This window comes from Elephantulus edwardii, unplaced genomic scaffold, assembly GCF_000299155.1.
Source record: "Elephantulus edwardii isolate Elephantulus edwardi_28Jun2011 unplaced genomic scaffold, EleEdw1.0 scaffold00110, whole genome shotgun sequence".
Classification (NCBI taxonomy): Eukaryota; Metazoa; Chordata; class Mammalia; order Macroscelidea; family Macroscelididae; genus Elephantulus; species Elephantulus edwardii.
In genome coordinates this window covers 5,603,715-5,630,583 of record NW_006399860.1, presented here as the reverse complement: position 1 = coordinate 5,630,583, position 26,869 = coordinate 5,603,715, and positions in this window count along the sequence as shown.

Sequence of the window (26,869 nt, the reverse complement as noted above, 5' to 3'; positions counted from 1 at the left end):
AGTGAGGTATCTCAGTCACAAAGGGACAAATGCTATATGGTGCCACTGTTGTAGAATGAGGCTGGCATTGGGGTGGGGGTAAGACTGAGAAAAATCTTTGCTTTCTTGACATTGAGAAGCAGCCCGAATTGAAGGCTGCATTACTTCATCTTCTGCAACAAGTACTTCAAAAGTCCTCTTCACTTTCAGCAAACAAGGATGTGTCTTCTGCATAACACAGGTTATGTATGAGTCTCCCTCTGATCCTGATGCCACATTCCTCTTCACAGCGTCCAGCTTCTCAGATAATTTGCTCAGCATACAGATAGAATAGGTATGGAGAGAGAATAAACTCTTATGCACCCTCTTCTTAATTTTAAACTATGCAAGGTTTCCCTGCTCTGTTAGTACAACCATCTCCTAGGTATAGGTTTCACCTGAACACAATTACGTTCTCTGTTAAACCAGTTCTTCTAAATGTCAGCCACAACTTGGTATGATCCACACAGTCAAATGCCTTTGCATAGTCAATAAAGCACAAATAGACATTCTTCTTGTATTCTCTACCTTCAGCCAGAATCCATCAGACATCACCAATGATATCCCTGATTACACTGCCTTTTCTAAAATCCTGCTTTAACTTCTAGCAATTCTCTAGTTATGTACTGTTCTGACCATTTTTGAATCATCTTCAGCAGTATTTTTCTTGCATGTTACATTAATGACATTGCTTGATAGTTTCCATATTCTTTTGGATCATCTTTTTTGGGAATGGGAACAAATATAGACCTCTTTTAACCCATTGGCTAGACAGCTGGCCTCCAAATTTCCTGGCATAGGTTGGTGATTGCACCCAAGGTTGCATCTATTCACTGAAACAAGTCAATTAGTATCCCATGAATTACTGGAGCCTTCTTTTTTGCCAATGCCTTCAATGCAGCTTCCATATCCTCCTTCATTACCATTGACTCCTGCTTACATGGTATTTTCTGAAATTTTAGATGTGTAAAGATTAATAGCACCCTGCTAATCAGAAGCCTTAGGTCAACATAGTCATAAATGCTCATCCAGTAATATAAATCTATAATGTTAATATATTATTAACAGCTCCATTTGTGTCTAAGTTCCCCAATTCCTCAATGGTCTTTTGAGGTCAGTGAGAAAATTTGCTAGAAGGTCCTACAGAGTCAGACCCACCAGGGGAATGACCCACATGATTGCAGGCTGTGTGTTTTTTGCAGAAACTTGCAAACGGGCCAGGCTTGATATTGCTGGATAATTAAACACAATCATACTGCTGCTTCTGTGTTGGTGTTTTTCATACTCCTCCCCCACAATGTGGAGGGTGCTCTTTTGTACTGATCCTCCAGCTGTTGCTGATTAGTGAGACCCTGTGTCCACAGGTAAGGTAACAGGAGACTAGAGGGTCTAAGGTAATGGCTTAAAAAGTCAACTTTTAAGCTAACTGCACCAAGTGAGAAATAACTTTCTCATAATACATTTATAATAGAAATGGATTGTCCTGATGATACAGTTACTAAGCCGATACTGATGATTAGGTGCTGAAGAGTCTGCTTCTATCTGTAATGAAGCCTTTCCAGATCCTACAGTATCTTCATCATCTCTACTGTGTTAAACATACTGTTATAGTCACTGCATCAATCAATCTCTTGGAGGATTTTCTTTTTCTTTTTTCAACTGACCCTCTATTTATCCAGGCATTGTTCCTTTTTCCAGGGGCTGGGTTTACTGATAACATGCCAAAGGAGATAAGATAAAATATCACCATACACACTTCTAAGGAGCACCGTGGTTGCACTCATTTGAAAACATTTTTTTTTATTCTGTTGATAGTCCATAATGTGTTTGATAGTCATCCCCAATACTACAGTTCAAAAGCATCAATTCTTCTTCAGTTTTCTCATGCATTATACAGCCTTCACATATATATGAAGCAACTGGAAACACCATGACTTGGCAGTCAAACTTTTGTCTTTAAAGAAACATCCTTGCTCATTAGTACACATTAAAGAGGGCTTTAGTAGCAGATTTGCCAATTACAATTATTTGATTTCTTGAATGCTGATCTCATAAGTGTTGATTATGGATCCAAGTAAAATGAAATAATTGCCAATTTCAAGCCTTCCTGTATTTTATTTATTAAGCTAACTTTTATTGATCCAGTTGTAAGGACTCCTTTTTATGTTAAGGAGTAATTACTTCTGTATAGGGTTACTATGAGCTGTAGTCCACTTGATCTTCTTCAATAAGTGCTTCAAGTCTTCTTTACTTTCAGCTTGCAAGGCATATCAGAGAATGTGGATGTGTCTTCCTCCAGTCCTGGTGTCACATTCTTCTTCATATAATTCTGCTTCTTGAATGATTTAATCCACATATTTTAGATTGAATAGGTGTGGTGAAAACAGAAAATCCTGACTCAGTTTCCTGATTATAAACCATACATTATCAATTTGTTCTGATTAAATAATTGCTTCTTGATCCATGAACAGATTCTGAAGGAACACAAATAATTATTCTAGAACTCCCATTTCTCTTAGTGATATCCAGAATTTATTATTATCCATACAGTTGAATGCCTTTGCCTGATGAATAAAACACAAGGCATCTTTCTGGTATTCTTTCTTGCATCCAACATCTATCTGAAATCCCTTGTTCCATGGCCTCTTCTAAATCAGTTTGAACTCCTGGCAGCTCCCTGTTGATGTATTGCTCCAGCTATCTTAAAATAATCTGCAAGATTTTACTTGTGTATGATATCAATGATATTTTTAGATCATTTCTACGCACTGTTTGTTGTCATGTGCCATACAGTTGACTACAACTCATTAACCACATAATGAACAGTGGCTCTGAACCTTGTTTCATCTTGAGCCAATCTTACCATCTCCAACTTCTTTTAGGAATGAGAACAAATATGGATCTCTTCCAGTTATTCAGCCAGGTCTTCCAAATTTCATAGCATAGAGGAGTAAGCACCTCCATGGTTGCATCTGCTTTTTGAAACATTTCAATTGATATTTCATCAGTTCCTGGAACCTTTGTTTTTACCTGTGCTTTCAGTGCAACTTGAACTTCTTCCTTCAGCATTATTAACTTTTGATCATATTCTATTTTTTCAAATATCCAATGTCTACCAATTCTTTTTTGGTATAATGACTCCATGTATTACTTCTGTCTTCATGTTTCCTACATCATTTATTATTTTGCCATCAAATCCTTCAATGTTGCAATTGGAGCTCTAATTTTTTTCCCCTTTAGTTCTCAGTTCTTGCTTTTTGGCTATCCAAGTACTTTGCTTTTTTTTCTTAAGCTGTCCTTTGAAATCTTTTCAAATCTTTTATCATTTCTTCTTTTTCTTTAGTCTTTCTATATTCCAGAGCCAGTTTCAGGGTGTTTTCTGACATCCATTATGGTCTTTTCTTTCCTACCTTTTGTTTGCTTTTTTTGCTTCTTGCTTTCTTCATGTATGATTCCCTTGATATCATCCTGCCACTTGTCTGATCTTTGATCATTAATGCTCAATGTTTTAAATCTATACTTGAGGTGGTTTCTAAATGCAGGTAGAATATAAAGTCCTATTTTGATTCTCAAGGGATTGTTTTACATTTCTTCAGCTTCAATTTTAATTTGCACATGAGAAATTGACTGTTCAACAATTGTCTCATAGTCTTGTTCTAAATGATAACATTGAGATTTTCTACCACCCCTTGCCGCAAATATAGTAGATGCTAACTTCAGGTTCTTTTCTAACACTAAGTTCATATTTCATGACTACAAAATCTTCTCTGTTTACAACTTTTGCATTCCAGCTCAACTGATATTAATTAATGTTGATTGCATATCCAATCAATTTTAGTTAAGGAAGTTGATAGAAATCCTCAATTTCTCTTTGCCTTTAGTAATTGTTGCATAAATGAGAATATTATTCCTCATCATTGTCATTGTTGATATTGTAGACTATATGATTTTCTCATTCAATATGGCCAACCCAGACCTTTTAAGCTCATCCATGTCTAAGATATTAATTTTATGGGTTTAATTTAATTTTTTACATCTTCCAATTTTTCCAGATTCATACTTTGTACATTCCACATCCCAACTATTAATGGATGTTTTCAGCTATTTTTCCTTATTTTTTAGGTGTGTCAAGTCAGCAAATGAATGCTTTTTATTGGCTGAAAGTTTCACCACATCTGTGCCATTAAAGTACACTAAGGAGATGACTATTTTCCCTTCGTATTTTGAATGCTTTTCAACTGAGGGGCTTATCTTCTTGTACTATATTAGACAATGACCCACTGCAACTCACGGGGTTTTATTGTTGTTATTGTTAGTTGTCATAGAGTTTACTAGTATTCATTGTAACTTATGAATAATTAATTTGAACCTTGCCCTATCTTGTGCTTTCCCTATCATGACTAATATACTCAAGTCCATTGTTATAGTCACTATGTCAGTCCATGTAAAGGATCTTCTACTCTTTTTCTGAGCTTCCACCTTTCTAAGCATGATGTCTTTTCCCAAAAACTGGCTCCTTCTTGCAACATGCCCAACAGTGTGAGATGAAGTTTCCCCATTCTTGCCTCCAAAGAGCACCTTGGTTGTACATTCTCCAAGGCATATTTGTTTGTTCTTTTGACAGTCTATGAGCTATTTGGTACTCTTCTCCAATATTACAATTCAAAGGTATTGATTCTACTTCATTATCTAACTTGCAGATGCATGACAGGTAATTGAAAAACCATGGTTTGAATCAGATGCCCCTTAGTCTTTAAACTGATATTGCTGCTTGTTATCACCTTGACAGCCGATTTTCCCATTACTACACAAACTTTGATTGATTTATTTATTTTTAACTGCCTGGTGAATTTGGATCAATTGTGCTGTCAGTGCAAACTGCCAATGCATTTTGAATCCACCAGATGTTCTGTAGGAGAAAGATGAGTAATCTACTATTGTGCAGTTTACTGCCTCTGAAAATCTACTATAGGATCAGATATGGGTTGGTTCCAACCTGATGCCACACAACAACAGTTCCAAAGATGTTGATTGTGGATCCAAGTGAAAGATGAAATTGTTGCAACTTCTATCTTTTTCTCTATCATGATATTGCTTATTGTCCCAATTGTGAAGATTTCTTTTTCTTGATGCTGAAGTGTAATCCATATAGGATTTTATAGAACGCATAATAATGGATAGACAGTGGATAGACAGTCCTGCTTCCTGCCTAGTCTGTCTTAGTCTGGAAGTCTGCTGAACTCTGTCCGCCATGTGTTACTCTTGGCATAGGTGTCAGCATTACAGCAACACACAAGCCATCATAGTACATCAAATGACAGATGTGTGGACAACAAATATATTCAGGAGTCTTAACTATGAGCAAGCAGTTGTTACTGGGTCAACTCCAAGACATTGTATCATAATAGGATCATGTTCCAGAGTTTCCATCAGCTTATTTTTCAGAAAGATATCACTAGGACTTTTTCAAGATGCCTCTGGATAGCTTTTAGCTTTCCGCTTTTAATTTAGAAGCTGAACACATTAACCAGTATTATACAGGGGGCCCAGAGGCTCTCTTATATATAGATAGAAAACAGGAAATGAGAGACAATGTGGAAAAGGAAACGATGAACCTAGAAACAATACAACAATGCAGATAGTAAATAACACCTCAGGGGACAAAGCAAAAGTCTCTTCCATCAAAATTTATAGCACAATGTAACTAATGTAGAATCGTGAAACTTCAGATTATATACCAAACACATTGTAGGGGTTTTTTTTTCCACTGTAAACTCTGTGAGGTTTTGTGCAAAGCCTGTTTTTTGCTCACCATATTATACCTATTACAATGTCCGGCACATCCCCTGCCCTCAAGTTTATTCTGGCTCATACTGATCCTCCATCAGGTTTCTGAGGCTATAAGTACTGGGGGAGAGACAGCCTATCTTTCTTCCTTGGAATGGCTGGTGGATTTTGGTTTGCAGTACCAATATGCCACTGGAGCACCACAAATAAGCACTGAATAAATATTTGGTAAATGAATAAATGATGAATTCTGGTGCTTTAGTGGGTAAAGAGTTGTACTGTCAAGCCAAAGGTAACCCAAATCTACCAGCTACTCTGAAGAAGAAAGGTGGACAATCTCCTTCCACATGATTTACCTGAAAACTTGCTGGAGGACCAGCTATAAGTGGGTTCTGACTAAAAGCACATACTAACAATGTTAAAAGTTCTAACTACTTTTAAAAGTAACCAAAGTCTACTTACTTTTAATAGTGAGGTTTTAGAGAACTATCCAGAATACCTAAGCAATGAGAACAAATGTGCTACTCTGTGTTCCAGTCTTTTGTTACTTATATTTTGTCCCTGGCTATTAATGCCTTTTCCCACTTCTGCTTATTTATAATCTTTCCTACCTTCTCAAACTCTTGTTTTACTTTTGCACAAAGAGAGATGCAAATTTGTTTTTTAAATTTTTTGTTTTTAAAGAGGGCGACTTTCCTTTACAATCCTTACTTTAGGTATGAAAAAAAAATCACTTTGAGTCATTATTACCATAATTTCTATAGTTTTGTATAACACCTTTCCGCTAGAGGATATTGTTTTGATTTAAGAATTTCTACATTTTCTGTAAACAGTAGGGGGAAATGCTCCTTTGTGGTAAAGATTTGAAAAAAGAATTATTCCCAAGTAGACCTCATTAAGACAACAAAATCAGTTTATATCCCAAGAGCTTCTCTCTCCACCATCTTGCAATGATTCCATCTGTTTTCAACTGTTAGTGCTGCCATTAAAGCAATCTTTTCACTTAACACACAGCAACAAGCTCATTTAATGGGTACTTTAGTATGTTTTTCTAAAAGTTTATTTGTCAAATTTGATGACATTTGACTATGAAAAATGTTAAAAGAAGATATAGCTGTTAAAATTAATGTTTACCTTTGCACTTAATAGCCATAAAAGTAAAAGAAAAAGCTATCATAAACAGATGATTTAAAATGCTTCTAAAATGCTTCTAAATGCTCACTCCATGCGAAATGGCCCAGCACTTAAATTTATTATCAGTCACATAATAAGATCAAGCTCACTTGGGCTCCTGGTACTAAGTTAGATTTAAAGAGTAATGTTTTGAACTCTCTTTCTTTCTTTGACCTCTTCCCATAAAGCATAAGAGTTACTAAGCACCGAGAGAGTCTATCATCATTTTTCAACCAGACTGAGCCGTTAGTATAAACAAACCTTGCAATTCTTCGCTTGTCTACTGGAAAAACTTTACCAGTGTATTTTATATTGGCTGACATTTGAATGCAATTATTGTTTCTGCCTGCACAATTATCTTAGAGAGTGATAGACATTTAAGTATGGAAATATGCAGTAAAGAGGTACTATTTTCAAAGTAAAAGGTATTTTTGTTATATACCAGTGAGTTGACTATGACTCATAAAGATCCTACAAACAATAGCACTGAATCTTACTCTATCTTGAGCCAATCTCACGTCTCTGACACGCACGCCTTCATTGCCCAAGTTTTTACCAAGTTCTTCTCCTGCACTGACCCTCCACCCTTCCAAGTATACTGTCTTTCTTGAAGGACTAGTCCCTTCTGGCAACATGCCCAAGTATATGAGATGAAGCTTCAAAATTTTTGCCTTCAAGGAACAACCTCGTTTCTCCCTCTTCAGGTCAGACCTGTTTGTTGTCTTGGCAGTCCATGGTATGTTCAATACTCTTCTCCAGCACCCAACTCAAAAGCATTGATTTCTCTTCCATTACCTTTAGTCATTGTCCAGCTCTCTGATGCAGAGCAAGCAGTTGGGAAGACCATGGCCTAGATCAGGTGTATCTTTGTTTGTAGACTGATATCTTTGCTCTTCAGTACTCTGGAGAGGTCTCTGATGGTGGACTTTCCCAATGCAACTCACCTTTTGATTTCCTGACTGCTAGTGCCAAGAACACTGATTGTAGATCTGAGCAAGATGAAGTATTAACAATCTCAACTCTTCTTTTCTATCATGATGCTACTAATTGGTCTGGTGGTGAGAATCTTTGTTTTCTTGATGTTAAGATGCAATCCATATTGAAGGCTGCAATCCTTGATCTTCTACAGCAAGTGCTTCAGGATCCTTCAGTTTTGGTAAGTTGTGTCATCTAAATAACTCAGCTTGTTAATGAGTCTTCCTCTGATCCTGTTGTTATGTTCTTCTTCATAGCATGCAGCCTCACAAATGCTCTGTCCACATACAGATTGAAAAGGTATGGAGAAAGGACATATCCCTGATACACTCCTTTCTTGATGTTGAACCATGCCATGTTTCCTTGCTCTGTTCTAACTGCTTCCTAGTCTAAGCATAGGTTTCACATGAGCAAAAGCAAATGTTCTAAAATTTCCATTCTTCTCAATGTTACCCACAATTTGTTGTGATCCATCCAGTCAAAGGCCTGCATAGTCAATAAAACACAAATAGACATTCTTCCTGGTACCCTCTGCTTTCAGCCAAAATCCATTTGCCATTCACAATGATTTCCTTAGTGTCATGGCATCTTCTAAACCCAGCTTGTGTTTCTGACAATTCTCTGTCAATTCCAGCCATTTTGAAAAAAAAAATTCAGCAAGATTTTTCTTGTACATTATATTAGTGCTTACCAGGTTGTGCCAAGAAATCTAGTGGACAACTAACTGGCCAGCTGACTGGAAGAGATCCATACTTATTTTCATTCCCAAAGAGGAAGATCCAACAGAGTGTGGAAATTATGGAACAATATCACTGATATGAGATGGTTGAGTTATATAGTTTTAAATTTCACAGAAATATTTAAAGCAGGGAGTCATTTATCATATTTTAAAATGGCATAAGTAACACCTATATGGCCTAGTCTGTAGGGAGTTTCACTGCTAATTCAAATGCTGAGGCTCCCTGGCAGTTCAAATCCAGCCGCAACTCCTTAGCAGAAAGTTGGTCAATCAATCTCCTCCCATCCAATTTACAACTTCTAAAACTCAAGTGGTTTTAGCTGTGAGTAGGTTCCTACTCAACGACAATGAATTTATGAATTGATAATAGGATCGTGCAGAATCAGGTAGGGCTTTTATTTTACTATATATGGTATTGCTTTGAATCTGAGCTGACTTGAAGGCACCTTGAAAACAACATGATGCCTATTTCCAAAAGATTAAGATCAAATGAATTAATTATTTGTTAGAGTATGTGTCAGATACCATGCAAATATAAGGCATGGTTATAATTTCTATCATTAAGAAATGCTAAAAATGTTAAATGGTCTTATTTTTGTTTTTATCGTCTTAACTTTTTTTCCTTACTGAGTCAAAGTTTAGTTGTACCCTGGGAATTTTGCAGTTCTGTGATATGAGTAGGCGCTACATTTAGGTAAGAATTTTTAGCTTAAAGTATCAAAACTAAAACTCCATTTGGTCTAAACAATAGCATTTTTATATCACAAAACTACTATTGGAATAAGAGCAGTATTTAAGATCCTGTTGCCATTCTTTCTTTCTGCCCACTCCCAGGTACCCAAATATGGTAAGGAGCAAAGAAACCCTCATGGTGTAATAGTTAAGCACTGGGTTGCCAGCCAGAAAGGAAGGATGATGGCTCAAACATACCCCACAACTCCCTGGAGAAAGAGAAGATAATTTGCTCCCATAAAAATTGTGTTGTTTGATACAATTGAGTAGGAACCAACTCATAGCTAACCCTCCAGAAGATTTTTCAGGGCAATAAATCACATAGGAGGAGATTGCCCATATGTTCCCTGCAGAGAAACTTATGGATTTGAACTGCATGCTTTTGGGGTGACAGTGCAGATCCTCACCTCTAAGCTACCAGAGCTCTAGGAGATAGCCTAGGAAATCCTATGGGGAAATCCTACTTTATTATATGAGCTACCTGTGAATTAGAATAAACTAAAATAAGTAGTTATACATATATATAATGCATTAATGATAATTGATGATTGGCATGCAAAAGTCAGAAAGAGAGAGGGAATAGTAGTTGGGAAAATGGGCTTAGAGATAGAAATGAGGATGGAAATAGAATGAGTTTTATATTTTCAATGATTTGTTCATTGCAAACACATTTTTTAAAAGACACAAATGAAACTTTACATGTGGACCTCACCTGATAGGCTGCATAGGAATCAGATTGACTGTATCTGTATAAGGAATCATTGGAGAATCTCAATATTGACAGTCAAAACTAGGCAAGGGGCAGACTACATCAGAGCACCAATGACTAATGTACAAGTTCAAATTGAGGCCAAAGAAAATGAATATAAGTCCACAAGAATCAAAACATGATTTTGAATCCAGTCCATTTGAATTTCAAAATCAACTTAAGAATAGTTTTGAAGCATTGAACACTAATGATCGAAGACCAGATGCATTGTGGGAAGATATCAAGGATATCACCCATGAACCAAGCAAAAAGGTCATTACAAAAAAGAGAAAGAAAACCAAAATGAATGTCAGAAGAGACTAAAAATTGCTCTTGAGCATCAAGAATCCAAAACTAAGGGGAAACATAACTAAAAGAGCTGAACAGATTGCAAAGGGCACCTCAAGAAGACAAAGCAAAATATTGGAATGTGCGGAGAACAGAAATTAGAGAATAGAATTGGAGAATAGAAAGGGAAGAATTCGCTCTGCATTTCTCAAGCTGAGAGACTTGAAAAGCAAATTTAAACCTCAGGTTGTAATATTGAAAGATACTGTGGACAATATATTGAATGATTCAGAAGACATCAGAAGAAGATGGAAGGAATACACAGAGTCATTGTGAAAAACAGAGATGGCTGACACTGAAAAATTTCAGGAAGTACCATATAAGCAGGGGTTAATGGTAATGAAAGAGCAAGTAGAAGCTACATTGAAAGCATTGGCAAAAAAAATAAGGCCCCAGGAATTGAAGGGATACCAATTGATTTGTTTCAATTAAGAGATGCAGCCCTGGAGCCACTAATCAGTCTATGCCAGGAAATTGGAGGACAGCTCTCTGGCTAATGAATTGGAAGATGTCCGTATTTGTTCCCAGTTCCACAATATCATTAATATAACACACAATAAAAATACTGCTGAAGATCATTAAAATTTGGCTAGAACAGTACATAGATTGAGAACAGCCAGAAGTTCAAGCATGATTTAGAAGTGGCAGTGGCATCAGGGATACCATTGCTGATGTCAGATGAAAGTAAAAAAATATCTATTTATGCTTTATTGACTAGGCAAAGGCATTTGAGTGTTATGACAAGTTATGACTAACAATGAAAAGAATGGGAATCCCAGAGCACTTAATAGTGCTTATGTGAAACCTATACATAGACAGGAGGCTGTTGTGCAAACAGAGCAAGAGAACACTATATGGTTTAAAATTAAGAAGAGAGTGTGTCAGGGTTGTGTTCTTTTTCCATGTCTATTTAGTCAGTATGTTGAGCAAATTAGTCAAGAATCTGGACTCTATGAAGAGGAATGTGGCATCTATGAAGTGGAATGTGGCATCAGGATCAGAGGTAGATGGATCAATAACCTGTGCTATGCACATGATACAACTTTGCTTGCTGAAAGTTAGGAGCACTTGAAGCAATTGTTGCTGAATATCACAGAATACAACCTTAATATAGATTACATCACAATGTCAAGAAAACAAAGATTCTTACCAACGGACCATTAGGTAACATCATGATAGATGGAGAAAAAGATTGAGAGTGTTCACAGCTTCAGTTTGCTCAGCTCCACAGTCAACACTCTTGTGCAGTCAGGAAATCAAAAAGCGTATCGCGATGGGAAAGTCTGCTGTTAAGGACCTCTCAAAGGTACTCAGGAGCAACAGTGTCTCTCTGGAGACTAAGGTGCGCCTGATACAGGCCATGGTCTTTGCAATTGCTTGTTATGCATCAGAGAGATGGACAATGACTAGGGAGGACAGAAGGAGAGTGGATGCTTTTGAGCTGTGGTGCTGGAGAAGGGTACTGAATGTACCATGGACTGCCAGGAAAACAAACAGATTCATCTTGGAGAGGATTAAACCAAGCTACTCCTTGGAGGCAAGGATTCTGGGGCTTCGTCTGGCATACTTTGGACATGTTGCCAGGAGGGACGGGTCCTTGGAGAGGGACATCATGCTTGGGAGGGTGGAGGGACGGCGCAGGAGGGGAAGACCCTCTATGAGATGGATCGATTCAGTGACTGGGGTAATCGGGATGGGTGTGTCAGAGGCAGTGCGGTTGGCGCAGGATAGAGCAGGGTTTAGGGCTGTTGTGCATAGGGTCGCTATGAGTCGGAAACGACTCGACGGCACTTAACAACAACAACAACACAACAACTTGACCTTATTTGGATCCACAATTAACACCCTTGGTACCAGCAGTAAGGAAATCACGAGACATACTGCACTAGCAAAGTCTGCTGTTAGGGATCTCTACATTATTGAGGAGTAATGATCTCAGTTTAAAGACCAAGGTGCATCTGATTGAGGACATAGTTTTTCTGATCACTTGTTACACATCTTACTAATTATCCTTCCAGTTTTATAATAAAAGGTCTTATGTAATATTTGCCCTTATGAAACTGGGTAACTTCACTCAGCATAATGCTCTTTAGACTCTCCCATGTTATATAGTATTTTATGAAGCAGTTTTACCTAGTACATATAGTATTCCATTGTGTGACTGTACCATAATTTGTCAATCCATTCAGTAGTTGATGGGCATTTGGGCTGTTTCCATATTATTGCTATTGAGAGTAGCCCTGTTGTGAACATAAGTGTATATATCTCCACTTTGTCTCAATTATAATTTCCTTAGAGTATATTTGAAAAAAATATTGCAGTAGCTGTGTCATATGAGATTTTTATGTTCTGCTTTTTGAGGAAACACCAAACTGCCTTCCAAAATGATTGTGGCATTTTACAATCCCACCTGTAGTACACAAAAATGCCAATTTCTCCATATTTTCTCCAACATTTATTGCTTGTTTTCCTGTTTAACATTTCTACTGCTATTGGAGTGAGATGGTATCGCATTGTTGTTTTTGTTAGCTCTCTCTGATTGCCAGTAATTTTGAGCATTTTTTTCATGTATCTGTATCTCTTCCTTTGTGAAGTCTTTTCATGTGTTTTGCCCAAATTGTAATTGAGATATCAGTCTTTTCCTTGTGAAGGTTCTGCTACTGCTGTTGTTGTTGCTGTTGTTTTTATTATGTGCCATTGAGTCACCAGGCATAGCGACCCTATGTACAACAGTTCAGAAGTTGGCCCTGTCCTGAGCCAGTCTCACTGCCTCTGACACACCTACCTCCATTACCCCAGTTACTGTATCAGTCCATCTCATCTGGGGTCTTCCTCTCCTTCATCATCCCCCCACCCTTCTGAGAATGATGTCCTTCTCCAAGGATTGGTCCCTCCTGGACACATGGCCAAAGTATGTGAGATGGAGCCTTAAAATCCTAGCCTACAAGGAGAAAACTTGGTGTCACCCTCTCTAAGATAGACCTATTTGTTTTCTTGGCAACCATGCTATGTTCAAGATTCTTTTCCAGCACCAAAACTCAAAGGCATCAATTCTTCTTCTACCCTCCTTAGTCATTATCCAGCTCTCTGGTGCATAGCAAGTAATTGCTACGGCTATGGACTGGATCAGGCATACCTTTATTCTCTAGACTGACATTGTTGCTTCTAAGTACTCTGGAGTATTCTGGAGGGGGAGGAAGGAAAACGTACAACTATGAATTAATAGAAACAATTTTTCTCTAAAATCACAATTAAAATTTTTTTGAAAAGAAAAAATTCTCACCATTGGGCTAATTGGCAGCACCATGATAGATAGAGAAGAGAATGAGATTGCGAACAGCTTCAACTTGCTTGGTTCCACAATCAACACTCTTGGTATGAGCAATCAGAAAATGAAAAGACAAATTGCATTGGGAATATCTGCTATCAGGGATTTCTTGGAGTACTGAAAAGCAACAGTGTCAGTCTGGAGAGTATGGTGCACCTGATCCAGTCTATGACCTTCACCATTTGCTATGAATCAGAGATCTGGACAATGACTAACTATGATAGGAGATACCTTTGACTTATGGTGCTGGAGAAGAGTACTTAATATACTATGTACTGCTAGAGGAACAAAGAGGTCCATTCTGGAGAGGGTGATACCAGTCTGCCCCTTGGAGACAAGGATTTTGAAGCTCCATCTCACATACTTTGGGCATTTCCAGGAGGGACTGGTTCTTGGAGAGGGACATCATGCTTGCAAGGGAAGAGGGAGAGGGCAAGAGAGGAAGACTCTGGATGAGATCAACTGACTCAGTGACTGGGGTAATTGGGGTAGATGTGTCAGAGACAATGAAATTGGCTCAAGATAGAACAGGGGTCAGAGCTCTTGTACATAGGATCACTGTGAGTTGTAGGGCATCTGGTGGCATACAACAACATTGCCTTTTCTATCTCTTTGAAAAATGAGTATTGTTTCTCTGTTGGGATTGTGTTGAACATGTAGACTGCTTTGGTAGGATTGTCATTTTCACTATATTGAAAATATGTTTCACTATTCGTGAACAAGGAACATTTTCCCATTTAGTTAATTCTCCCATTTTCCCATTTAGTTAGTTCTCACAATAATTTTTTGTAGTTTCCTTTATAAAGGTCTTTTATGCTCCAATTAAGTTTATTCTCAAGTATCAAAATTTGTATCTGGCTATTGTGATTTGTGTTTCCTTTTTAGTGTCTTTCTCTATGTTTTCTTTGTTACTGTAGAGGAATCCTAATGATTTTCATATACTGATCTTATATTCTGCCACTCTACTAAATTGGTCTACTAGCTCTGACAAGTTTTTTGGTTGAGTCTTTCAGGTTTCTGTGTGCACTATAATATCATCTGCATATAGCAATAGGTCTATTACCTCTTTGCTGATATAGATGCCTCTTATTTCCTTCTCTATCAGGGTGTTATTAGCTTCCACATGGGTGGTTTTGTAAGTTTTATCCTTTTGTTGTTAATTTACAGTTTTATGGCATTGTGCTTTGAAAAGATACTTTGTTTTATTTCAGTGTCTTTTTAATTTGTTGAGGCTTGCTTAGTTCTGGAAAATGAACCATATATGCAATTGAGAAAAAAGAAAATTGACCTTAGTTGAGGGAAGTACCTTGAATACATCCACACAGTCAGGTTGGCTTATTGTATAGTTTAGATCTGCATCTTTGCGAACTTTCTTTTGAGGTGACCTATCCTTTGATGAGAGTCGTATATTAAAATCTCCTACCACTATTGTGGTGCTGCCTACTTCATTATTTAAGTCTGTTAACCTTTGGTTTTGTTTTGTTTTTTATTTTGCAGGTCTACTGTTTGATGTATAGATGTTAACCAAGGTTATATTTTCTTGATCAGTTGTTCCTTTAATCAATACATAGTGCCCTTCCTTATCTTTTATGGTGGTTTTCATCCTGTAGTCTATTTTATTAGAGATTAGTATTGTTGTTGTTGTTATATGCCATCAAGTCACCTGCAACTCAGAATGACCCTATGTATAACAGATCTGAACCCTGCTCTATCCTGAGCCAACCTTATTGTCTGGTGCCACTTGCTTGGTATATTTTTTCCTCACCCTTTTATTTTTAGTATTTTCCTTATTTCTTAGATGTGTCTCTTGTAGACAACATATTGAAGGATTTTGCTTTTTAATGCATTCTGTTGCTTTTTTTTCTCTTAATTTGTGTATTAATGTCATTAATGTGTTCATAATATTATGTGTGATTATGGACAGGTGACACTTTCATACTCATTGTGTTACAGAGGCTACCTAAATCTTTTATAAAACAATGAGAGTCTCCTCACTATTGTGAGGAAAAAATGCTATCAAAATGTTTGTTAATATGAACAAAGGCATATGAATTAACTCTTTAAAATTACATTTGCAAGAGCTGCATTATTGCCTTTGCGCCCAAGATGTGAGATAAACTTAGGGAGTTGCTTGTAGCACCATATATCACCACACTCACAACATCTTACTTTAATTGAATCATCCATCACCATTGATGTTTCAAAAATCAATTAGATGTCATTAGCATGTCAATTTTGCCTTTAAATTGTGGTATTGGATAAGAATATAGAATATCCCAGGGACAGTCAAAAGAACAAACAAATTGGTCTTGGTGGAAGTGCAACCAGAGGGCTTCTTAAAGGCAAAGCTTGTGGAATTTCGTCTTACTTATTTTGAGCATGCTGGCAGATGCCACGTCCTTGGGAAAAGGGGGAGAGTCAGAGAAAGAGAGGAAGGTCATAAGCAAGATAAATTGAGATGTGACTACAATAGTGAACTTGAGCATGGGGCAGATCATGATGGGAGCTAGGTACAGATGTATTGTTCAAAAGGTCACCATGAGTCATAGTTGACTCATAGGCACCTAATAAAAAACAAATCCATTTTGGAAGCTTGCTAAATTTTGTCTAGACCATCCTATAGTGGTTATATAATCCGGTGTTCACTTCCCTCACTTTCCCACTTAACTAAGTACCATAGTTTACACTATGTCCACAAGCACTTTCAACAGCATCGAGCAAATGCAATACTTTCAAATATGTAAACAAAGTGAGTTTTAATTATTTTTTTTTAACAGAAAAGACTAAAGCCCAGAGCAAAGACTATTTAGATTTATACTTTATCTAATGAGTGTGGGAGCTGACTGAGTCTTCTGACAATTGGGAGGTGAAAATTCATCAACTCTGTAAAAAGGATAATGAGTGGTTTGGGGGCATGCTATGCAGAGTTGAATTTAAAGGATTCAACATGAATATGACTATGAGAGCTTCACAGTAGGTCACCTTCAGCTGAGCAATTGACTAATAATGAGATTGGATTTCTGTTGAAAGCATCTAATGTTAAGGGCTAGATGAGATTTTTTTTTTTTTTTCCTGAAGGCTGGAATTCTGTTTTAAAGAGATAAATGTGTTCCCTCTTAGCTGGTCCAGTCCAACTTCTTTGTTAGTGGTAACACCACTGAGAAAAGAAAACTCTCTAAGTGTTCTTAAGAGATAAAAATCATACAGGTTATGCTATAGAAAAGACATCTTAACTTTTTATTAAACACATATTAAAAAGTTGGTTAAAATGGTTTTTTTTTTTTTACTAGATATTCTGGTAGTTCCAGAAATCATTACACCTACTACTGTCAATTCAATACTGACTCATAGCAACCCTATCAGATAAGGTAAGTACATACCATCACTTTGGTAGGGGTATGTATACTAAAAGTGACAGCTTTGCTTTTGAACACTTTAAAAAGGTCTTTTGAGGAGATTTGTCCAAAGTAATACACTACTTGATTTTTTGACAACTACTTTCCTACTAACATGTCAAAGTCTAAGGTGCACTTGTATTTTCATTTGTCACTTTTGCCTCGGATAGTTGGACAATGAACAAAGAAATCTGAGGAAGAATCCAAACTTTTGAATTGTGGTGCTGGAGAAGAGTACTGAACAATTCATAGACTGCCAAAAGCCTGTCTTGGAGACAGTGCAAATAGGGTGGGTGCTCCTTAGAGGCATGGAGAGTGAAACTTCATCTCACATATTTCTTGTATGTTGTTAAGAGGAGGTAGTCCTTGGGAAAAGGCACAATGCTTTAAAAGGTTAGGGGTAACCCTCAATAAATTTGTCTCTCAGGCTGTAAATCTTTATGGAAACGAATTGCTTTATCCTTCTTCTGGTCCAAACCTCTGAATAAGGAGCCCAGCATTTAAATCACTATGCTACCGGGGAATTATTCAGAAATTATTAGTAAGGAAAAGCCATTAATATTTAGCTAGAGACCCACTGTCACATTTAGAATGAACATTTACTAAGTGGTCACCTACTAGTAAATCATAAACAATGATCCACTGTAAAACTGAACCTGAATTTTCAAGTTCCCATTGCCCTGTGATTGATCAGGAATCACACCTGAGAGAAAAGAACAAATTGAAACATCATTCTCTTCCATGCAATTCAGTCACTTTATTCATATGATCCCACTAAGGTTTCAGACACTGAAGGATTTTACAAGTAGCTTTTCCACAGAGGATAACTTTGCCATTCTGGACAAGTATGTAGTTCCATATTGTAAAAAGAACAAGGGCCATATAGGCACAGCCACATCGGATCCTTATCAGTTTCATAAAGGGGAACTCTTCCCATTCACAGCATCAATAACACAAAACTAATTCCATTGAGGTCAGTCATGTTGCCATGCTCCCAAACCTTTTCTATTCATTTCAACACCAACAGTACTGCTTTTCTCAGCCCAAAATCCAATGCAATAGCCACACAGAACCATATTGAAGAGTAAAAATTTTATAACCCAGATTAATAACAGAATACAGTCAAGACAGCTCCTGAAATGTACATACAAACATCTCAGCCTGCAGTGTCATGGCTCCAGGCCATTGTTACCAAGTTCTCAATCCTACCAATAATCCTACCAATATTAGCTTCCCCACCTCCAATTGGCCAACAAATTCTTGGCTTTGCCAATATTGGCTGCCTCCTTCCCCACCTCAGAACTCATATCAGGTCTCTAGTTCAGCTACGGCTGCTTTTTTCTTGGTGGTGGTGAGGTTTCTTCAATGGCAGTGGCAAGAAGTCTCTATCCTCTTCACTGGTGGTGGGAAAATTTGTCTCTGTGGCTAGAAGTGTTCAATTTATAGGCAGATTTAGCCAATCCCCTTGTAAATTGCTGAGAGGGCCAGTCCTCTTGTGGAATGGTAGGTAACCAATCCCTTTGTGGATAGGCTAACACACACCGTTCTCATAGATCAGCCCATCCACGTGGTTAGTCATCCCATTCAGATGGCTAGGGAAGCCATATTAAAAGATAAACACCACTTATATTTGCTGATTTAACTAACCTCAAGTGTTACTATTCTATAGTCAGTGACAAGAATTGCTGGGAACACAAGGGTTAAACATTTCGCTACTAACTGAAAGGTTAGAGTTGGAACACACTCGGCAGCTCCTCTGGAGAAAATCCTCATGACCTGTTAACATAAAGTTCGCTGTCTAGAAACTCTATAGAGCAGTGCTACTCTGTCACAGGGACCACTAGGAATCAAAATCAGTTGTGTGGCACCAACAATTACAAAGGGAGATCTGGTGGTGTAGTCCATATGGAGTTGTGCTGCCAATGCAAAAATCATGCTTCTCTGGTGGTTCAAGTCCACCAGCCAAGCATCTGTCGATGTTCCTATGACTTGGAACTGACTCATAGCTAGCCCTCCAGCTTGTTTCAGAGTCTATAAGGTCCCTGGGAGGAGATGGCCTATCTTTCTTCTTAATTCACTGGATCTGGAACAACTGGGTAACTAGTGGATTTGAACTATATAACTTTTGGTTGGCAAAGAAACCTCTTACCACCAGGCCACCAGAGCTCCCAGCAGTTAGGAAGGTGAAAGACAATCACTTTTCTTGCCATGTATAGTCTTAGAAGTCCACTGGAGGTCACCTATGTGTTATAAGTCAATAAATTTGAGTTTGAGTTATTTAAAAATAATAGCCAATTTCATCTGCCTACTATGCGCTGCATCATACACCTCACTTTCCACTCAAGCTTTTGCTGATGGATTCTTGCTTGGCAGCTTATCTTTTTTTCTACTAAATTGGAACTAGTTTCAATTAAGGATTTCTCTGATGATGCATTGGTTAAAATATTTGGGAAATTGGAACCTGTAAAGTGGGCTCTTAGGGAGAAATAAGAAATAATCTCTTTCCATTGAGATTTATAACCTAAAACACCGTACCGTACAGTTCTACTCTGTCTTACATAGTTGAGAAGTCAGAATCAATGTGATGACAGTGGGTTTGGCTTTTGGTTTCTTTGTTTGGTGTTGTCTAGTTTGCATCAATCTAGTGTTCATCTTATTTCTTTGTGCTTCTCAGCACTTATGATTACAAGTCATAATCAGCCTTCATTGTTTGTTGTCATTATTATTGTTATGACTTCTGCTTATTTTTTTTTTCTCTAACACAAAGTTTCAGTATCTGCTATAATACTAGACATTGAATGTTTAAAAGTCTTTTTCTTCCTAAGTGAATGCCTTTTAAGTCTGTCTGGAGCCAAATGATGAAAACAAAAGTAGTGAAAATCAGTCCTATCACTCTCAGATCAACAGAGCATCTGAAGAGATTCTTATCTTTGTGTGAGTTATGCTTCCCGCCATCTGTCAACTGTGGGAAGCTCTGAGGACTGAAAGCAGTTTATTTTAAATATTCTTAACCCAAACCAAACCAAACCTAGTGACACTGCATCAATTTTGACTCACAGTGACCCTATATGAGAGAATAGAAAGAAACCCACAGAAGTTCCATGAGTTTTTCTTGGAGTAAAGTTCACACATGCTCATAAAAAGCAAATGCTTCTACCACAGCTGCTGGTTTTGAGAAGGGGATATACATAGACACGTCAACATATATTGAAAGAGTTAAGGTGAGAAAAAAAAAAGAAAGAAAAGTCAAAAGCCATTTGTCTATCAAGCAGAGAAAATCATGGTTCTTCAACTTTAGTTATCACAAAATCATCAGCAGAGATATAGACAAAAGAGAAATTCCTGGGCGTGGTCTGAGCCCAGATCTATCCTATCGGGGAGAGAGAGAGACTCGGGTATCTTCGTTTTTAAGAAAAACCAAGAGTTTTTACCTTACAAGTCTGAAGATGTAATTTTAAGAAATCTTGTCATCTTTGGTGACAAATAAACCTGGTTTATTAAAATTCAAGCAGTACAGACTTAATCACTCTAGGTTTCAATCTTCTGTCCAAGTGAAGTAATATTCTATCTCATGGGACTGTGGAGAAATTTTAAAGTGAGAAAATTTGTATGGTGCTTGGCACAGTATAAGTTTAGAAATATTTACAATTTGTGTTTTAGAAAAAAAATAGCTATATCTCTCTGAAATAATCTCCCATTTGAAGTGATAAGTTGGTGCCGTCTCTTTCACTCAGTGCAGTAAAAAGCTTTTCCTTCTGCAGTCACAAAATGACCGGGGAGAAGATAATCTGTTTATTGTAAACATCATTGTTCACTGTTTGTCTGTCTCTTTTAAAACTTATCTTTCCTGAAAATAATAGGGCTGAGAATTAGTTTTAAACTAGGTAATAAAATATTTAAATGCCATGTTGGTTAAGGATAGTAGTTTCTCTAATAATGTAGAGCCATTGGGGATAGATATGCTGGGAGAAGGTGGTTCTCTAAGAAAACCAAAAGTTAAAGAAAAAGATATCCTAAATTGCTTTTCTTATTTATAACCTATTAAGGAACTGATTGCTACAAGATCAAATCTGTAATGATACCTTTTCTGAGATGCTAATAAACAAAAATCTCACATTTGGTCAACAAATAATTGTGATGGGGAAAAAAAGAGAAAATTAATTCTTTGGGAAAGTAAGACACATTTAACATCAAATATCCAGTATCCCCAGTGCTTTAATATGGGAATGCTTTCAAAAAATTCAGTCCATGACAGTTTTCAATTGTTTTTCCAAGACATGGCATAATCATATTTAAATTTTTAGTGGATGCAGTCTTTTGAATAATAAAATATATTTTTATTCCATCAGGTAAAGTAGCTATTTCTTTTATTTTATGTGGCTTTCTGTATCTTTTAAATTTTAAATATTTGCTACTTTTCTTTATTTATTCTAGAGCTTCAGCCTTAATCATCTCAGGCCTAGGAACTATAATCTTGAAAATCTATCTTTATAGGAAGTCACTGACTCCCTGGGGTAATTTCAATTCCTTTCCTGACTATTCCCACTATACTTTTATTTTTCTCATGAGATGATGTAATGTAACACTTTCATTTTGTTTTTCAGGACATTTTGACAAAATTTTTATTCACTCAGTTATATCTAAAAGGTCAAAAATGTTAACTACATGGACTTGATAAATTAGAGTAGAAGTAAGATAATAATTAAATTGCTAATTCCTGTGCTTATTTCATTATAAAGATCTTCAGCATCTAGGATAAGACTATATTCGTATTGGAATAGTAGATTTGAAAAACACCTTAGAGGTCACCTGAGCCCATTTGTGCAAGAAAAATAATTTTTAAATCTGAATGTATCTCTTTTGCAATTTTATTTTTAAGCCTCATTGTTTACAGGCATGCTGGCTGACCTAACTATTAATAGTAAGCTCCCGTCAAGACTGCTATGACAGTTTTTGGATGCCCCCAAAATTGTCACGTCCTTTGCATGATTTCATATCACTAATCTTCAGAACTACGCTTTTCCCATTTGGTATCTGTATCTGATATTTAGTTATTCTGACAGCAGATGACATTCTCCTTCAGCAGTATTTACATAGGTATTTAAATAAGCATAATTTAAGTAACAAACATCAAGATGGCTTAACGATGACAAATGAAAAATAATTCAAGAAGGTTTTTAAAGTATTCCTTTTCTAATGATAAAATTAGTATTTTGAAAATTTCTCATTTGCACAAAATCAAATGAAGGAAATAAATTTCTAAGGATTCTACTAGGAAGAGGAAATATATCCTGAGCCTTTAATATGTGATATGTGTAAGCAGGTCAATTAAGATAGCTATTTAGACATGCACCTAACAAATCTTTTTGTGGTCTTGTGCACCGTTTAAAGAATACTTTCAACTTTAAAAAGTGGACGCATCTTTAATTAATGACAGATCCTTTTTTAAGTTTCAGTGTGCTGCAATTTCAGATGCTAACATCTAAAGCTAAATAATGAAGCTCGGACCTCATTTTGCCTAGAGAAATGTTCTTTTTATATGTTTTTAAATTTTTTTAGTTTTTATTTAAACTGGTTTATTTACAAAGTTCATATACATTATTTTTCACCCTGGATTTTTCGCATTTCCTTCACCTTATCCATGCAACACTATGATTACACACACACACACACCCCTGCCCATCCTCACCCCTCTGCTCCCCCACACCCCGTGTATACTCATACTCATTCTACAATAATGGTCTTTTACACTATTTGTCCCTGTGGGACTGAGTTAGTTCACTCAGCATAATGCTCTCCAGTCCCTCCCAAGTTAGGTAATTATTTATAAAATCATACCATCATGTGAATGTACCATAATTTAGAGAAATATTCTTGGCCAAGGTCCGGATGTCCATTTTGCCTTATAACTAATTAAAAGTAGCATATTAAGGCAAACTAAAATGTAAATGGATCTGTATCATGGTTATCGTAAAGGTTTCTAGCACATTTGTATACTCTCACTGCCATCAAGTCAATTCCATATAAGACAGTAGCACTGCCCCTAAGATTTCCAAAGGTATAATCTTTCTAGAAGATGGCAGCTACATCTTTCTCCTAAGGAGTGTCTGAGGACTGAGGGGTTGGGAGCAGTTTAATAGACCTATTTGCTTAACCAATGGGCCGGCAGGGTCCTCTGAAAATATTTTCAGTCAATATAATAATTTGTTTTCATTAACTACTAAATAAGTTCTTAGCTTCTAACTTGTTTTTTAAAAATTAGTCACAAATCAGCAGGTGAGATGAAGGCAATCTTGACATTAGGAACACATCATTCAGGAAGCATTAGTTAGAAGCTGTTTTTATGTACCTTTGGCTCATAGCTAATCCTCCAGTAGATTTTTGGTGGCAGTCAATCACAAGAGGCCTATCTTTCTGCAGTAGAGCAGCTGGTGGATTTGAACTGTGAGTCTTTGAGTTGGCAGTGCAATTCCCTATCATTAGGCCATGAGAACTCCCTAGTGGGAAATTAAAAAGACTCAATTAATAATCCCTAACTTCAATTAGGGACTTCTTCAGATTTTTGAAGAGTAAGGATATCAGTTTGAGGACGAAGGTACATCTCATTCAGGCCATGGTCTTTCCAATCATTTCCTATGCATCTACGAGCTGGACAATGAATTAGGATGACAGAAGGATTGATACCTTTGAGCTTTCATTTTGGACGAGAGCACTGGACATCTCATGGACTTCCAAAAGAACAAACAAATAAATCATGGAGAAAGTGTACCCAGAATGCTCTTTGAAAGCAAAGATGCTACACTTTAACTCACATAATTCAAGTATGTTGTTGTTGTTATGTGCCATCAAATCGCTTGTGACTCATAGCAACCCTATGTACAAGAGCCCTAAACGCCGTTCTGTGCCAACTTCGCCATCTCAAACACACTCATTCAATTCACTCACAGAATTGATCCATTTCATCGAGTGTCTTACTCTCCTGCGCCATCCCTCCACTCTCCCAAACATGATGTCCCTCTCCAAGGACCAGTCCCTCCTTGCAACATGTCAGACGAAGCTTCAGAAACCTTGACTCCAAGGAGCATTCTGGCTTCACCCTCTCCAAGACAAACCTGTTTGTTTTCCTAGCAGCCCATAGTATATTCATTACTCTTCTCCAGCACCACAGGTCAAAGGCATCAATTATCTTCCTATCATCCCTATTCACTGTCCAACTCTCTGATGCATAGCATGTAATTGCGAAGACTATAGCCTGGATCAGGCTCACCTTAGTCTCCAGCCTGACTTCGTTGCTCTTTGGTACTCTTGAGAAGTCCCTCACAGCTGACTTTATCAATGCAATTTGTCTCCTGATTTCCTGGCTGCTGTTACCAAGAGAGATGACTGTGGAACCAAGTAAACTAAAACTGTTAACTAACTCAATCTCTTCACCATCCATACTGATGCTGCCAACTGGCCCAGTGGTGAGAATCTTTGTTTTCTTGATGTTGAGGTTCAATCCATATTGAAGACTGCAGTCCTTGACCTTCTTCAGCAAGCGCTTCAGGTCCTCCTCAGTTTCAGCAAGCAGGGTTGTGTCATCCACATAATGTAGGTTATTGATGATTCTTCCACCAATCCTGATGCCACTTTCCTCCTGGTAAATGCTTTCATCCAGCATCTCAGATGATCTGTTTTGCATACAGATTCAAAAGGTATGGAGACAAAAATACATCCTTGATGGACCCCCTTCTTGATTTTGAACCATGTAGTGTCTTCTTGCTCTGTTCTTGTTCTGACAACTGCCTCTTGGTCCAAGTATAGGTTTCTCATTAGCACAATCAAATGTTCTGGGATTCCCATTCTTCTCAGAGTCAGCCATAACTTGTTATGATCCACATAGTCAAAAGCCTTTGTTAGGAGGGACTATTCCTTGGAGAGGAAGACTCTCCACCAGATGGATTTACATGTAACTCCTGCAGTGAGCTCAAAGGTGTCAGAGATTGTGAGGATGGCACAGAATAAGACAGGGTTCAGATCTGTTGTTCATAGGGTCACTGTGAGTCATACTCAACACATTGACACCTAACAACTAACAATTAATGGCCCTTAGAAATCCAGAGTCACTTGTGATTTTAATAAACTTTCTGAAACTTGGTTTTATTGCCTTATATTCCTTTTTAAATTCTCACCACTGGGCCAACTGGTAACATCACTATGGATGGTGAAGAGATTGAGATAGTTAACAGTTTTAGTTTACTTTGCTCCACAGTCAACACTCTTGGTAACAGCAGCCAGGAAATCAGGAGATGAATTGCATTGGGAAAGTCAACTGTGAGGGACCTCTCAAGAGTACTGAAGAGCAATGACATCAGGCTGGAGACTAAGGTGCGCCTGATCCAGGCTATAGTCTTCGCAATTGATTCTGTGGGTGGAGTGGTGGGAATGAGTGCATTTGAGATGGCTAGGTTGGCACAGGGGTTTGCTCTGTCCCTGGAGTGAGGCTAGCCAGCCTGGGCCTAGGATTTGAACCAGGAGGCGGCCTTAAAGCCAAAGGGCCCTCGGGCCTGTGGCCCTCAGGCCAGGTTCAAATTGTCTTCCTGTCAAACATTCTTCTAGGTGGTATAGCACTGGTCTGTGCGTTGCTGTACAGAGGTAACTCGTGGTTGCTGTGATGCTGAAGCCTGTGACAGTGATGTGCCAGTCATGGTAATGGGCACCCATGGTGGACAGTGTTGGCTGGAGCTTCCCGACTAAATCAAGCCTGGAAGCAGGAGCGGCATCCACTTCCAAAATGGCTTGCCTCTGGAAACTCTATGTACGAACAGTGCTCAGGCTGTTCGTTCATAGGGTCGCTATGAGTCGTCTACGACTCGGCGGCATTAAACAACAACAACAACATTCCTTCTTAAAAATAAAATTTTTATTTTATACTGATTTGCTTGTTCTTGTTGTTGGTAAGTGCTGCCATGTTGTAGATGACTCATAGCGACCCTATGAATGAAAGACCTGAAGACTTGTATAACTTTCTTCATTTCTCCAAGTTCATAGGGTTTCCAGAGGCAAGTTATGTTGGAAGTGGATGCCACTCTTGCTTCCAAGTTTGTTTTCATTTGCTTACAAAGTTTGTATACATTGTTTTTCATATCAAATCCCATTTCCTTTACCTCTCCCTCCTTCCAACCATCAAATTGTGTGACCCTATAATTATCCACCTGCCCATCCTCATTCCTCTGCTACAACCTTCCCCACCACCCCTTGGGTCTTAGTTATCTATTGCTACAATAATGGTCTTATGCAGTATTTGTCCCTATGGGGCTGAGTTAATTCACTTAGCATAATGTTCTCCAGTCCTTCCCAAGTTAGGTAATGATTTTCAAAATCATTGCTCCTGTGTGCTGTGTAGTACTCCATCATGTGAATGAATGTACCATAATTTCTCAGTCCATTCAACTGTGGTTGGACATTTGGGTTGTTTCTGTATTCTTGTGATGGTGTATAATGCTGCTATGAACACTGGTGTACAAATCTCTATTTGTGCCTCAGTTCTAACTTTTTCAGAGTATATTCCAAGCAGTGGAATAGCTGAGTCATATGGAATTTCTATGTTCAGCTTTTTGAGGAAGCACCAAACTGCCTTTCAGAGC